This window comes from Larus michahellis, chromosome 6 (assembly GCF_964199755.1).
Source record: "Larus michahellis chromosome 6, bLarMic1.1, whole genome shotgun sequence".
Classification (NCBI taxonomy): Eukaryota; Metazoa; Chordata; class Aves; order Charadriiformes; family Laridae; genus Larus; species Larus michahellis.
In genome coordinates this window covers 49,700,147-49,715,132 of record NC_133901.1, presented here as the reverse complement: position 1 = coordinate 49,715,132, position 14,986 = coordinate 49,700,147, and the positions used below count along the sequence as shown (strand labels likewise).

The 14,986-nt window shown below is 39.7% G+C and overlaps 1 protein-coding gene across 5 annotated transcripts in view; it reads left to right on the top strand.

Annotated features, from left to right (window-relative positions):
• VCL (vinculin) overlaps window positions 1-14,986 on the top strand; it is a 60,148-nt gene that overhangs the window by 8,077 nt on the left and 37,085 nt on the right. The gene's annotated exons all lie outside the window — the stretch shown is intronic.

Genomic DNA, 14,986 nt, shown 5'->3' with positions numbered 1-14,986 from the left:
CACAGATGAGTGGTTATTGCAACTATCTGCATTTTGGAAGACACTTTTTGGATACAAGATGACTTGCTGCATGGAGAGATGAAGTAATAGAGGCTGGATCTTCTTTTCAGTTACAACTAGTTCACCAATAAGTGTCTCCTTAAAACATGAGCCTAGCAGCTCAAACCTGAATTGATGGGGGCCAAACTCTATGTGCATAATATTTGTAAACAGGCCTAGTTTCTCCCTGTAGTAATTTCAGGCCCTAGTGCATTTGTAAGAATATGGAAAACTGGATAGAGAATCAGTAGAGAGGGTAAACCTATCCTTTGTTTACTTTGCCTAATAATTCAAATCTACTGAGGAATGACTTGTACTTCCCTCCATCCTGAGACTAGAACCAAAGTTTTCTGTGAAAAGGTACTGAATAAATCTCTTATTCTGAAGTAAATTCTTCAGAATAATTATTTACATTATGAATAATGATAAATGGATAACAATACTGGCTGATGAAAGGGGAAAGAAGGAAAATAACCTCTTAACTCCCAAAGGCTTTCCATGATTACTGAAAATGTCGGCTCATACTAGTCTTAAATGATGATGATCTTGATGACTCTCCCTCGCTGAGAGAATATGTGTCGGAACAGTTTCCTGGTACCCTGGCTTCATGGGTAGGGTAGGAATGATGATTCATGTCAGGGTTCTCCGGTAAAGAGTGGAAACAAGCTGTCCCCGTAGAAAACTTGTGTGTCTTGTTGCTGTTGGCTTAGAACCCTTATGAAGAGACCTTTTGTAATAAAATTGCATTACATTTTCCATCAATGGTTACACCCACAGAATAGCGAATGTAACCCGATCTTCTTTCACTGAGGATAAGTTTCCCTTGTGCCGAACTTCCAGTGTATATTGGGGACCTGGGATTGCTGAAGGCATATCTTCTCAGAGTTGCAGTAAAGAAGGTATTGAGTACCTCAGCTGCTTCTGTGCTGTCACCAAGCCCCCCACCTATTCAGCAGTGGGCCCACATTTTACCTCATCTTCATTTTGCTGCAGCTATACTTACCCAACCATTTTTTGCTGTCCTTCATGTCCCTCGCCAAATTCAACTCTAGATAGATTTTTGGGATGGACACAATCCCTGCATGCTCAGGTAGTGTCTCTGTGTTCCTCTTGAATCACCTGTCCGTGCTTCTACCTCTTATGCACCTACTTTTATGTCAGCTTTGTCAGGAGAATTCTGTTCATCCATGCAGGCCTCCTGCCACCTTGGCTTGACTTCTTGCTCACCAGGGTGAAGCATCCTGAGTGAGGGCATCCTTGAAAATCAAGCAGTTTCCCAGAACCTCTCCTCTTTCTAAGAGTGTATACCACGGGATTTATCCAGGCAGGTCCCTGAAGAGGCCAAAGTCTGTTCCCCTGAAGCCTAGGGTCTGACTTGTCTTTTCTTCATAGAATCGTAGAACCATAGGGTTGGAAGGGACGTCTGGAGATCATCTAGTCCAACCCCCCTGCCAGAGCAGGGTCACCTTAGAGCAGGTTGCACAGGAATGCATCCAGGTGGGTTTTGAATGTCTCCAGAGTTGGAGACTCCACCACCCCTCTGGGCAGCCTGTTCCAGTGCTCTGCCATCCTCGAAGTAAAGAAGTTCCTCCTCGTGTTTAGGTGGAACTTCCTATGCTCAAGTTTGTGCCCATTACCCCTTGTCCTGTCCCTGGGCACCACTGAAAAGAGCCTGGCCCCATCCTCCTGACACCTACCTTTTAAGTATTTTTTCTATATATTCCTTTATATATTCCTTTCAGGATCCTGAATTCCACTGTCTCATGGTCACTGCAACTAAGCTTGCACCTGACCTTTGTATTCCCAACCTGTTCTTCCTTGATTCGAACAGCAGACTGGCTCTTCTCATTGGCTCCTCACTCTGTATCTATCTATTAATGAAAGATGATATTTAGCATTTACACTGTGTTATAGGAAAAGTACAGTATATCTCATGGCAGTGGAGGTAAGCAATTTTCATATTAAACTGATTTTCTGTGATGGCCTAAGAAAGTTTGAGGACCAACTGTCATGCTTGATCTTTGTCCTCAGGTAAATATGGTGCATAAATGAAATAATGAAAAAGTACTGCTTTGGCTAGTTCTACAAACTTTATGCTTGGATATCTTTGCATATGCAGCTTAAAATGTCTGGGTATGCTGCAACTGTTCTGGTCTCATTGCTCTACAAACTAGAGTTATGACAGTCTTCAGTCGCTTGGTTAGGATACAGGAAAGCTTATACGGTAATTCCAAAATTGTCTAAATTCTTTCACTGTCCTAAAAGGCACAGATTATTTCAAGGCAGTCTCAGTGCAGGCTAGCCTAGGCAAAGACCAAAAGCCTTGTTCTGTAATGAATGCAAATGCATTTGCAGTTCATAAGCATATTCAGGAGCACTTGACATTCTTGTGATGGTGTTTATCCAGCAATGCATCTTTTTAAAGTAGATGATAGAAAAGATTGCTCTTTGTCTTTTCTTTTTAATGGACACACTGATGGCAGTGCTAGACTCTGTTGTTTTCAATGGTTGTTTTCTGTTTGTGGGAATAGTGAAGTATAATGGTATTAAACTTGAACTGCATTTTGGAAGCTGAGTCTTTGCATGAACTACAGAGACAAGCCTGTCCCTCCTTAAATGCTGAAGTGTGCACAAGAAAATAGCTATAGAAATTAATTTCTTTAACAGATATAGTCAGAAGTACCAAAGTAGCATTATGAGAGATGGTGGTTATTTCTGCAACCCCTGAATTGGTGAGGAGCACTCTGGCTTGTACTGGATAAATCAAAAGTGTCACCTTGTCAGACAGTAATGACTGTTCTCTTCTGTCTTTTTGTTGTTGTGTTTGTGTGTTTTTTTCTTTTAATTCTCATCAAATAGTTGATATATAATGTAAGGAGCTGGTGCATCAAAAGGGGAAGCTTATTAAAAGCTGAACCATATCAGTTTCATTGGCCATTGTAGTCTTTCAGTCATTATCTGGGTGTCAGCTCTTCAGCTGCAGGAGAGTCTGAAGACTCCTCCTGTCAAGCTGGAAAGCTATTAAAAGCTGTCATCTGGAACTTTAGTTATTCCAACTGAGTTTCTTCCTCTGCTGACCTCTTCTGACCTCTTCCTGAGCTTGGAAGAGGCTGCATATTGCAACTGTTTTTAAGGAGGGATGCATTAATAAAACTTTCTTTTCTTATGCAGGCCTTGTTTTGTTTGCCTGCACAAATACTTCCTCGAAAGGAGCAGAAACAGACTTCAACCAGACTGATAGTCAGTATGTGTGACAGCCAGATAACCTGTGAGTTGCAAGAGTTTTTTGGTAGATTTGGTTCCTGGTAACCACAAATTCAGTTAGGTTTTGAACAAATGGACTTACCATTTATGAGTAAAATATCTGTCCGTGCATACACAATGAATGGTTAAACTGTTAATCTCATAATGGGATATAGTAGTACATAATTGACTGAACCAAGTAGTGCTAAGGCTTAGCTGTATGCAAGCTGGCACGTTCAGCCTTCCTATTTAAACTCTATGGAAACCTTGTCAGTTGCTAACATATAGCCATGTAGTCATTTAAACTTGCTTAGGAGAGGTTTTTAATACTGAAGCGTGTGGTCTACTGAATGTTTATCTGAGGGGTTATCCCTATAAAAATGCTGCTTCAAGCACCCAGTCAGAAGTTACTGGGAAAGTCGCCTTCTTTGGTGCGTCTATTTCCTTTTAAAATCTTACTTTTTTTTGGTAAATTTGCTCAAGGTTGATCTCAAAAGATGTTTCCCATTTCAACCTCTGAATGTGTATACATGTGTCTAAGTATCCTTCAGCTAAGTCTTCAAAAGCTGATTTGGCTACAAAAAGGTCACAAAACCATTCAATACTTGAAAGAAAATTTATTCTCAACTGTAAAAACACTTTCTTAAGTTGCTGCATAACTTTTATGAGGCTTTAGGTAAGAGAACAAGTTATAAACTGACTAGCATTTGTTGGACTACACTAAAAATCACTTTCACAAGTCTAGCTGTCTTTGCAGCTTTTACAGCATAATAGTTGTGCTGAGTAGCAGATAAACAAATGGACTTTCTCTCGAACTCCAGAGTAGTAGCGAGAAGGTCACTTTTTATTTAGCTTGCCCTGATAGAATGACCAAAAAAATAAGATTGTGAAGCGCTAGTAACTGCCAAACAACTGACTTAACTGTAGCAACTGATGAAGTGCTGCTTGATTCTTTGTCACGCTTGTAAAAAGTTCTCTTAAAAAAATCAAGGGGTGGGAAGAGTGGGAACCTCAGTAAATTTTAGTTGGGTTTCAGCTTGACATTAGTCTTTCTTGGGGGGGGGGGGGGGGGGGCGCGGGAGGCAAGGGGAGGAGGTAATTGCATAGCATTTCTTTTACCTCTCAAGTTAACGCTGGAGAAAACCTGCATTCCTTAGCCCTCTGACTAGTTTCCACTGGGATTTGAGCTGTCAGACCAGCCGAGCCCACCCAACTCTCCATGCAGCAGGAAGGAATGTATTTATATATACTGATTTATTTTTTTTAAATCTTCCCAGCTTGACATCAATGATTACTGTAGCTCAAAGCAAAAAAAATTAATATATATATATATATATGGTGTTTTATCTCTCAATTGCAAGCTAATGTCTGGCATAACAATTTGGCCTGGCAATTTGGGAGAGAGGGGCAGTTGGAGTCTCTGACCTGTTCTCCAATTACTCAAGATAGTGAAACACTAAAGAGACTTTACAACCCTGAAGCAATTACTAACTGCTGCAAAGAGTTGTTGCTTAGCCTTTCTTGTGGCAGATTTTTATATGGTTGTCTTGCACTCTTTTCTTGCACAGAGCAAATTTTTCTGCACGCCACTTATTAGTTTTAAATATTTTGGTGATGACGATAACTACTAACCTTGTTACTGTGTGGCAATGGAGGAAGTAGACTGTGAGGGGGTTTCTAAACTTGATGTATCTAGCTTCCTTCGGCTTTCACAATTGAGTGTAATTCACTTATTCCGACAGGTTTTCCAGCTCTCTTGTTAGCTGGCCCAAAAACTTGTATTTCTGACTCAGAGTATAGTGGTTGCTCAGAGTTTTAAATTTGGAGCAATTTCCTCAAATAGGGCAAAGTGTTGTTGGGAACAAGTGTAGCTTCCTGTTGTAGGAGATGCTTTTAGTCAAATTTGCAGCAATACTGCTGTTTCCCTTTTCAACTGCATTGTTGTAGCAGGTAAAGGAACTACATCTCTACATATGCTTACCTTACAAAGATTTAAAGGATTTTTCATTAATTTCTATTAAACTTCTGAAAGGATTTAAGCAGTTAAAAATGGTACCTATAACTTCCCAAAGTGGTAGCAATTATATACTATTAAGTGTTGGTGGCACTTTAACATCCTTATTCTAATGTGGATTTGATTTGTCAACATTCTTCTAATGTGACACGACTGGATAATATTATGTATTTGCACAGTGCCTGGCACAATGGAGCTCTAAAATGCTGACATTTTAGAGCTGATAAATTACAGTGGAAAAGACCTCCTGTTTTAAAGTTGTTGAACTTTCTGATGTCTCTTTACGACTCAGTGTCAAACTTAAAGATTAATTTTAAAGACAGGTATAGAGGCTTTACTTCTGTACAACTTCAAACTAACGGTGACTAGGATCAATCCCTTTTCTATGCAAGAGGTGAAGCCAGACTTCATCCAGCTCTGATGACCATGGGAACTTAACAAAATAAGCAGTTTTAGCCTAGATATTTGTATGTACTGGATTGTAACCTTCAAGTTGCTTGCTTACACTACATAGTTTCCCCTCTTTGTCTCAACTGAGAATAGTAGTAGCTTCATGTTGCAGAGCTACACTGAGAAAGTCTGTCCATCCCATCACGCGTGTTCAGATGCTGCTGTCTACAGTAATAGGGCCAAACAAATCCATTGGTACAAAGAAAAGTCCCACGGGTTGCAATGTTATGTGAACTAAGCTTTCCAAAAGGGACTGCAAGAGTAAGAGTAATGCTTTCAAATGCTTTAATTGGGTGAACATAGAGAATGTAATGTATATTAATGTTAGTCCAAAGCACTGTTTTGGAAGCAGGCTGGCTCCAACAATAGGTTTTAATGGCTGAATGTAGACTGTAAAAGTGGCTAGGAGTAGATTCTACTCAAGATGGCATGGAAGACAATAGTTGTTCTGAGTGAGAACTTTTATCTTTTAATTCATTCTACAGACCTGATTTCTCAAAGGAACCACTGACAACTAGGAATTAGCTAGATTATACCACTCTTATTGCTCATATCATCCTGTAGTAAATGATTCTGACTATGTTGGTAACATCTGCTGCTATGCCATAGTTTATTAGCCTTTGCCACTTAATCTATTCAAGGAATAACTTTCTTTTTCAGTGTGAGTCAAGAAATAAATAGCAAATGCTGTTGAAAGTAGTTGTTTTCAAAACTTCTTTGGATGTGAAAAGTACTTTGTTACTTGACCACATAGTAAGTTTGTCTTATTTAAAACTAATTTTAACAGCGAAGTAAGTCTTCATTTAACTCAGAACTAATGCCAGATCAGACATTTCTTTGTTTGATTTTTAATATCGTCTATCAGTCATTTCTGCTGAGTAGCTGCTTTGTAGTAGTTTGCAAATTCTTTGCGATGCCTCTGTGCATAAGTGGGTTGTCTTCTACATGCCCAATTCCTTGCAGAGCTGGTATAAGTGGTCACAAGCACTGAAGACAAAATCAAGCTGGAAAATAATTACTCATACCAAGTTTCTGACACACTTAAGTTTTTAATGGTGCTGTAAATGAGCACTGTCCCTTGGAAAACAGCCCACTCTTTCTGGTCCTTATTCTATTTAATGTAACTAGATATTGTTGTAGCTAATTAAATCACTCCTCAAATATTAAATGTGATTTTTTTATACCATTAACTTACTGTACACTTGAATTAACTGTTAGTCAAGTGAAATGAGACTCTTACGAAAGACAAACTGTCCAATATGGTACAGAAGGTGGGTAATCACTATGAAATACCATGTTAGTACATATTTTGCTGGTGAAGAAACATTTATTGTGAGAGGGCTTATGCCAAAAGCTAACTGCTATGAGTTTTGTTGCTTCAACCATTTAGTAAACACATAAGGATATTGTTAATATAATATTAAAAACTCAGTGAAAAGTGTTACTTTATCAATAAAGCTAATTTTAGATTGAGTATGGTTCCCTCGAGGGAAATGCTAGGATTAAACAAAGCCAATGAGGAACAAAACTCTGTCTAGTTCCTGCACCGGTAGGTTGACTTAAGTAAATAGGTTAAGGTAGCATCTCTTATGTATTCCTTCTCTGCCTCAGTACTAAGCCCTTTTAGTCTTTGTAACCCATCAAGATAATGGAAATAGATACTTGCTTGACAGGGCTGCAGATAAATAAGCCAGCACTTGTGACGGGCAGATTAGAACAAGTTCAGTAACTTCGAACAGCGTCATGGGAAGAGGTGGGGGGAATTGCTCTAAGAATTTCAGAATTGCTTGGAATGAAGAGTGGTCTCATGGCAGTGGCTTTGGCAAAATAGTTGCATTTAGAACACATTAAAAAGCAGTGTCATGTAAATGGTGGGGTGGTGAGTATACTTCCTCTTACTGATAAATGCATCCCCCCTATCAGGTACTAAAAGTGAGTCCTTATTCTGTTTTGTTGTGTCTTAAAATCAATGATGATTGGTATTCCTCCTTCCTCTGCTGTCAGAGGTGTTCAAAACTGGTTTTTCTTTCTCATGCCTATAAACTTTGTCTTCCTGCAGGGAATTGTTACTGTCTTGAACTTAGGAAAAAAAAATAATTTGTTACTCTGAAACTCCTGATGCTCCAGGAGGGAGCTCATAAGGGAAGCAGTGCTGAACTTTGTGTAGAAGAGGGGAAAATCAGTGTTGGTATTCAGAAGTCAGTACAAGTTTGCATATGACAAAAGATCCTCAAACTCAGTGTCTGGTAGCCAACGTGCATTTTAATTTGTGTTATATTAAAATGATGCACACACAGACCCACTGGCAGTGAAGGAAGAGTTGGTATGCGAACTGTTACAGCACCTTGACCCCTATAAATTGATGTGCCCTGATGTTATCCACCTGAGCGTGTTAAGAAAGCTGGCTGACATCATTATGAGGCTGCTCTCCATAATCATTGAGAAGTTGTAGAGATCAGGGGACATCCCAGAAGACTGGAAGAAGGCTAATGCCAACCCCATCTACAAGATGGGCTTAAAGGAGTATCCAGGAAACTATAGGTCCATCAGTCTTACTTCTGTCCCTGGGAAAGTTATGGAACAAATCCTCCTGGGGGCTATCACAAGTCAAATGAAGCACGCGATTGGGAAAAGCCAGCACGGATTCACCAAGGGCAAATTGTACTTGACAAACCTGATCGCCTTCTATGACAAAGTAGCCTGCTCAGTTGATGAGGGGAGAGTGGTGGACATTGTCTAACTGTATTTCTCCAAGGCTTTTGATGTGGTTCCCCACAGCTGCCTCCTAGAGAAACTGATGTGTTACAGTCTAGACAAGTGGTGGGTGGGGAACTGGCTGACAGGCTGAACCCAGTGGGTGGTGGTAAATAACTTTCTTTCAAACTGGCAACCTGTCACAAGTGGGGTCCCCCAGGGATTGATATTGGGCCCAGTGCTGCTTATGATCTTCGTTAAGTGATTTGGATGATAGGATCAAGTGTACCCTGATGAAGTTTTCCTGCTGACACCAAACTGAGTGGGGAAGTGGATGCTTGGGAAAGGAGAGCCACCCTGCAGCAAGACCTGGATAGGCTTGAAGAGTGGGCTAACAAGAACTCTATGAAGTTCAGCAAGGACAAGTGTAAGGTCTTGCACCTGGGAAAACTTAATCCAGGAGTGCCACTGTCTTGGCAAAGGGCCAACTCTCTTTTTTCAGCTCCTTGAATGTTTTCTGTGCCAACAACATGGATAAGTGAAATACCAATTTAATAATGTTGTTACAGAGGCTGGCTCCAATTTAGTTTGTTGTCCTGGTAAAAGAAAAAAACCAGCCTGGGGAGAAAGTCTGTTCCTAGCTACGTGAAGCTATAGTTTTGGATGGTTTAGAGACCATTATAATATTTATCTATATTAGAAACACAGATTCTCACAGGCCACTCTGCTGTCTCTAGGAAGAAATCTTTCTTCCACTTGATATGATCTGTGAACTTCCTGTGGTGAGGCTTCTTCTTACTCTGTTGCTAACAGAGCCGAAAAGCCTTAATCTTAAGTAAACGTTCTAGATACTTCTACTTGATGCTTGGAAGGCTGGGGGATGGGATGTATCTCAATTACTGGGGGGTGAGGGGGCGTGGGAGAACAAAAATTCTCTTAAATGTGCAGATATTAGCAGATTGCCAAAGATAACACAAACCTACCAGCAGCATGATGGTGTTTGGTGGTTGCTTGCTTTTCAGACAAGCATCTGAATAAGGAGAGAATTTAGTTTTATGGTATCACATGTGTTATCTTTTAGCATAATACTGATCTGTGTATACATCTTCAGCAGGATTAATGTTAAGAGGTGCCCTGAAACTTAGTGCTGATTCACAGGTCTGGGTACATGGAAATGAACTGGAAGAGTTTTGGAGCCTGCATGCTGTTTGGTATTGGGCACTTTCCTTAGACTTCCATGTAAGGTAGAAGTAGCTACTTGCAGCTGTGAATCTCATTTGTGGAGGACAATTGCTGTATCTTATTTTTCTGGGTGAATTTTCTATATGCTCAAAGGTCAGCGCTGACTTATGTTATTTGACTGAAGTGGAGTTACAGTGCCTTAAAATAGTTCTAACCTGGAAGCACTGATTTAGAAGAAGCAGCTCTTCTCTTGATAAAAGAACTAATTTCCAAATTATAATAGTTACGTAAAAAATCTCACATAATCAGTATGTCCTTTTGTATCCTTTAAGTTGTGCATCCTGTAATTAGCTAAACCATCAAAGCCTCAGCTTTGTACTGGTAACAGAGTTAGTAGACAATAGCAGCATGAATAAAAGTCTTTTGGTACCCAAATGATGTCACTTTCTGGTTTCCATATGGTTCTCATTTCATAGTTAGGTATTTTACTTGGACAGCAGGATTTCCTTAGCCTCAAGCCAATTGAATTTGTCTTAATCACCAGTGTAGACAGGTAGGTCAGTTTGCTGCTATTAGGGACCAGATGGCTGGGGTGTTCTCATTTACTTGACTCACTGCCAGATGACTTTGAAATTGTACCTTGCTATGCCTGAAATGCAGTCTCCAGGGTAATCTTAAGAAAACCAGGAGCCGGTATACAGCTTCCATATTAACTGAAAGGCAAAGTAAATAGGCTCTGATTCAGCAGTCTCTTTAGGCTCATGCCCGGCTTGAAGGAAAAGTGGTCTTGTTAGCTGATGTCACTGGTAGTATATGTGCATTGTTTGTTTGGCGTAAACTAGAAGCAAGAAGAGAATTCAGCTGCATATTTCTTTGAATTTATTTTTCAGTCTCTTATCTGTAGGGGAATAGGCCAATGCAATTAGTAGAAAAACTTAAAGTGTCTTAAAACAGTGCTAAACTCACTAATTGCAAGTGGCATATCAATCCCAATTATAAGTCAAAGCAAAATGAGAGTGGAATGATGAAGAAATTGGAAATTTGGTTTGTTAAATGCTTCCGAGAGAGCCTTTGAAGGAAAAAGAAAGCTTTGTGTGTTTTTTTTTTTTTAAAAAAAGGTTGTATTATTATTGTACCTAATTATAACTGGTTCTTTCTAGTCTTATTGGATGAGAAGGATTAGATTGTGAGGAGTAACCTGTAAACATGTTCTCTTAGATTTTTTTTTTTTCTAAAATTACTTCCACATTGCTTGTCTCTTCTGTTTGGTTTGCTGAAAGTTCTGTCTTTACTGGGAGCAGTTTATGTCATCTGATGATAATTTTTGAGTGACTTGTGAAATTTAGGTGTGACCAAGAAATGTCATGATGTACCCCAAAGCTGTTTGACTTGCATCTGGCAAAGTTTTAGGCTTTGCTGCTATGTCAAGATGTATGCAATTCTGTTTTGCTAACATTTACCACATGGATTATGGCAGCTAAAAGTCAGGTCACAATAAAACAACATTAATTCCAACAGCTGTATTTCTAAGAAAGAGCTGAGTGAAATAGCTTGAAATACCAAAAACTGGATCCCCTTGATACTGTAAATAAAAACATGGGTTGCAATCAGAATATGGTGACTGACAACAGTGAACATAAACAGCTAAGTGCTGTTTGCTTCTCTTTTGCTGCCAGAGCAGAGCCTGGCTACAGGGGCTTCCGTGAGAAGCTGTTGAAGCTTCCCCTATGTCCAACAGAGCCAATGCCAGCTGGCTCCAAGATGGACCTGCTGCTGGCCAAGGCCGAGCCCATCAGCGATGGTGGTAGTGCCTCTGTGATAACATATTTAAGAAGTGGGGGGGAAAAAACCCCTGCACAGCAGCATCCAGAAGAGAGGAGTGAGAATATGTGAGAGAAACAACTCTGCAGATGCCAAGGCCAGTGAAGGAGGAGGGGAGAAGGTGCTCCAGCTGCTGTAGCAGGGATTCCCCTGCAGCCTGTGGTGAAGACTATGGTGTGGCAGGCTGCCCACGGAGGTTACTGGTGGAGCAGATATCCACCTGCAGCCTGTGGAGGACCTGTTTTCATCAAGCAAAACTCATACTGTAGCTTATTCCTTGGGAGAAACCTGAGGCTCTGCTAGTGTTACAGCCATGGCTGTATGTGTTCACTGGATGATGATGCAGGAATATTCTTAGGCTCCTTGCTAAAATGACAGATGTTTTACATTAGCTTCTGGAACATTGCAAGAACTAGTTCTTTTAAGGTCCTTTTTTTTTTTAACTGGGGAAATCATACAAGCTGCAAGGAAAATTTCACTTCCTGCCTTTGGCAAATTGTCAAATTGGTATTGTCAATATAGGCATTCAGAAGAATATTTGTTAAAAAGAAAAAAACCACCAAAAAACAACCCCAAACAATAAACTTCAGACTCTCATCTTAAATATTTGTGTGTTTTATTCTATATGGTACATGCAGTTTGTACTTTCAGGCTTCCAGAAGTTAAGAGAACTAGATATTACTGGGTGTTTGTGGTGTCTTTGTTTAAACAAACTCTTAGAGAATTACAGAAGCTGAAACTGTTTCCCCTTCTCATTGAATAGCTGTTCTTTGCTATATCCAGCAGGCTAAGAAATGGGAAAGGGACCCGGTGGGATGCTCATGTCTTGTCTTTCCTGCAGTAGAAGCAGACATGATAAAAAGCTGCAAAACTGGTTATAAGGAAAAACCCCAGCCTGATCAGAAAGCTTTCCTCTTCCTTTTCCATGGAGAAAATACTCCCCAGCAGGAAGCTTAAAACATACTGATCTTTTACTAATCAGTGGTAGATAAGAGTGCATGAGACCTACAAGCAAGGTTAAAAGCCAAAAGCAGCTGGAAATTTCAAACTCCTCCTGGTTCTTCTAGCTGCATTCCTAGAAGGCTGTTCAGTGGCCATGTATGCCCTCTGGCTTGTGCATGTCCCATTTCCTTTAAATTTCTAGACTTGTCAGCCTCTTGTTCGCTGTTAAGTAGCAGGGAGCAAGCAGGGGAGGAGCTCATTCTTTGTCTTGATTCAACTGATTTGCCTCTTGTCTCCCAAAGAGTGTGGAAATGAATACGGATGGGTAGAAGTTGTAACTATGAAACTGTCTTGGTAAGTTTTGCTTGAGAGCTTCCCTTCCTCTGTGCTGCACTGGGCAGGTACAGTGTTCAAGAAGTTATGGTCTCTTTACTATGTTAACTGGTACAGTTTCTTTAGAACCATGAGTAATGGCCACTTCGGTATTATTTAAAAGCAGAAGCTTCTATTCCACGGAGACTGTTGCTTTCTGGTTAGTTAGGGAAAAATTATCTTAGGAGGTAAGAGTATCTGAAACCCAAGTAGGAATCCTGTTTTTTCCACATGTATACTGTTGGATAGAAATAAAATACAGGATTCTCATATAATTGTTCTGTATTAGCATGAAGCTTAACAAACCTTCTGTCTGAAATAAGGAATGTGTGGGTATTACATCCTAAGGAAAAAAACAAATACAAATCTTCATTCCCTTGGCACTGGAGTATGGAGAAGGTAACAAATCTTCATTCCCTTGGCACTGGAGTATGGAGAAGGTAGAGTTGAGTGAATCTCTACCTTGTGTTACACTGCAGTGTGTCCAAAAATTGCTTAGCCCATGTAAAATTCAGTCTGAAGAAACCGGATCTTATTAAAACAAAAAGTAAGAAACAAAAAATCCCCCTAACCACAAAGCTAAAAAACAAAACCCACAAAACTACTTTGGGGTTGTGTATTTTTAGTCATGAATGTGGCATCATGTTTTGAGACTTTGCCTGTAAGATGGTATGTGGAGTACGTTTGTTCTTTACATTCCCTTTCTATACCTTGGCTGCAAATGCAAAGAGCAACTTCTGGAAAGGTTAATTACTATGTAAGTATAAAGTGTTTTCCTTTGAGCCACGAGGTTTTATGTTTAAACAGATTCAGTGAGTATGTGCTGTATTGGTGCTTAAAATATGGTAAAAAGTGTATTCTTCTAGAAAGGTAGGGGACCTTTTAAATTGAAGTCTCGTGGCAACTGCCTGAAATCCCGTGTCCTGTCTGTGTGCTGTATAGTGCTGAGGATATTGGAGGAATGAGTATTTCTTGCTTCGTGATGGACTTGGAAGAGAAATGATCTGCCTTTGGAGTTTAGGACAAAGACTGTGTTCGTTTCAGGAAAGTTTTGAGGTTAAAACTCCCTGCAAAAAATGAAAATGGGAATTGACTCATATCCTATTTGTTACTTTCATTTGAAGACTAAGGATCCTACCTAGGCATAGCAAAAATGTCCATATATATGTGTGTATGTATAAATACAGAAAGTGCATATATAGTGCGTATACATCTATCTGTAATTAGTTGATAATGCTTCTTTGAGGAGTGAACTTAGATATAACCTCGTATAGAAGAGACTTACCCTTTCCAGACTGAATGAAGAAATGCTTTTTGTATGGTCTAATAAAACTAGAAGTAACTTATGTCAAGCATCAAGTGTGTTTTAACTTGAGCAGAAGTTGTTTCTTGGTTGTGCCTGACTGATGATTCAATATAAAATAGCAATAATGATTGCTACAATTACCTTCAAATTGAAGCTGGCCATTCTGCCCATGCTTTGTTCTTCATGCTTTCTTTAAAAACTGTATATCCTCAGAATTTATTTTTTTAAAGAAACTGAACTATATGCATATAACTGCAAAAGAAATAAATCTTGAAGACAGTGGGATTTCCTCCTAATGGGTCTTTGGAAATAAAGTATTTCTCTTTGTTTTCACCTGGTGACAGCCTTCTGTCTGAATGATGTGTAATCCAAAGCTTACGCAAATTACTTCTTTTCTGTGTCATCTTTATCATGCATGTTTGCATACAAACATGTAAGAAATACAAAGAATGTGTTTCATGGGTGCAATGGAAATAATTAGAAGAAAGCAGGCATATTCTCTGGTGGGTCGTGTAACCCTTTCCCAAGAAACGGGACATGAGATACTTTTATAATTGTGCTCCTGAGTCATTGCCATGAAGTTTAGGAGTCAAAGCAACACTGCAGTCAGTGCCCAGCGCTAGGGGGGAGCATGGCTATTAGTGAGCCTACAATGAGCATAAGTGACAGAAACCTATCATAAAAATAAAAAACCTGCTCTTCCCTTTGTTACTTATTAATATCTATGTGACTACTTGTGAGTCCGTCACTAATAGATTTTAAAAACAAAAGTAGACTAGGCTGACTCTGTTTGAACCAAATAAAATACTAGGGCCAATGTACTTTAAAGCCCATCTGAAAAGGACCAGATGAGGGAGACAGAGTTTTTGGCAAGCAGCATAAATTTGCAAGGAAACAGTGCTTCTGGAAGGCTGTGCAGCATT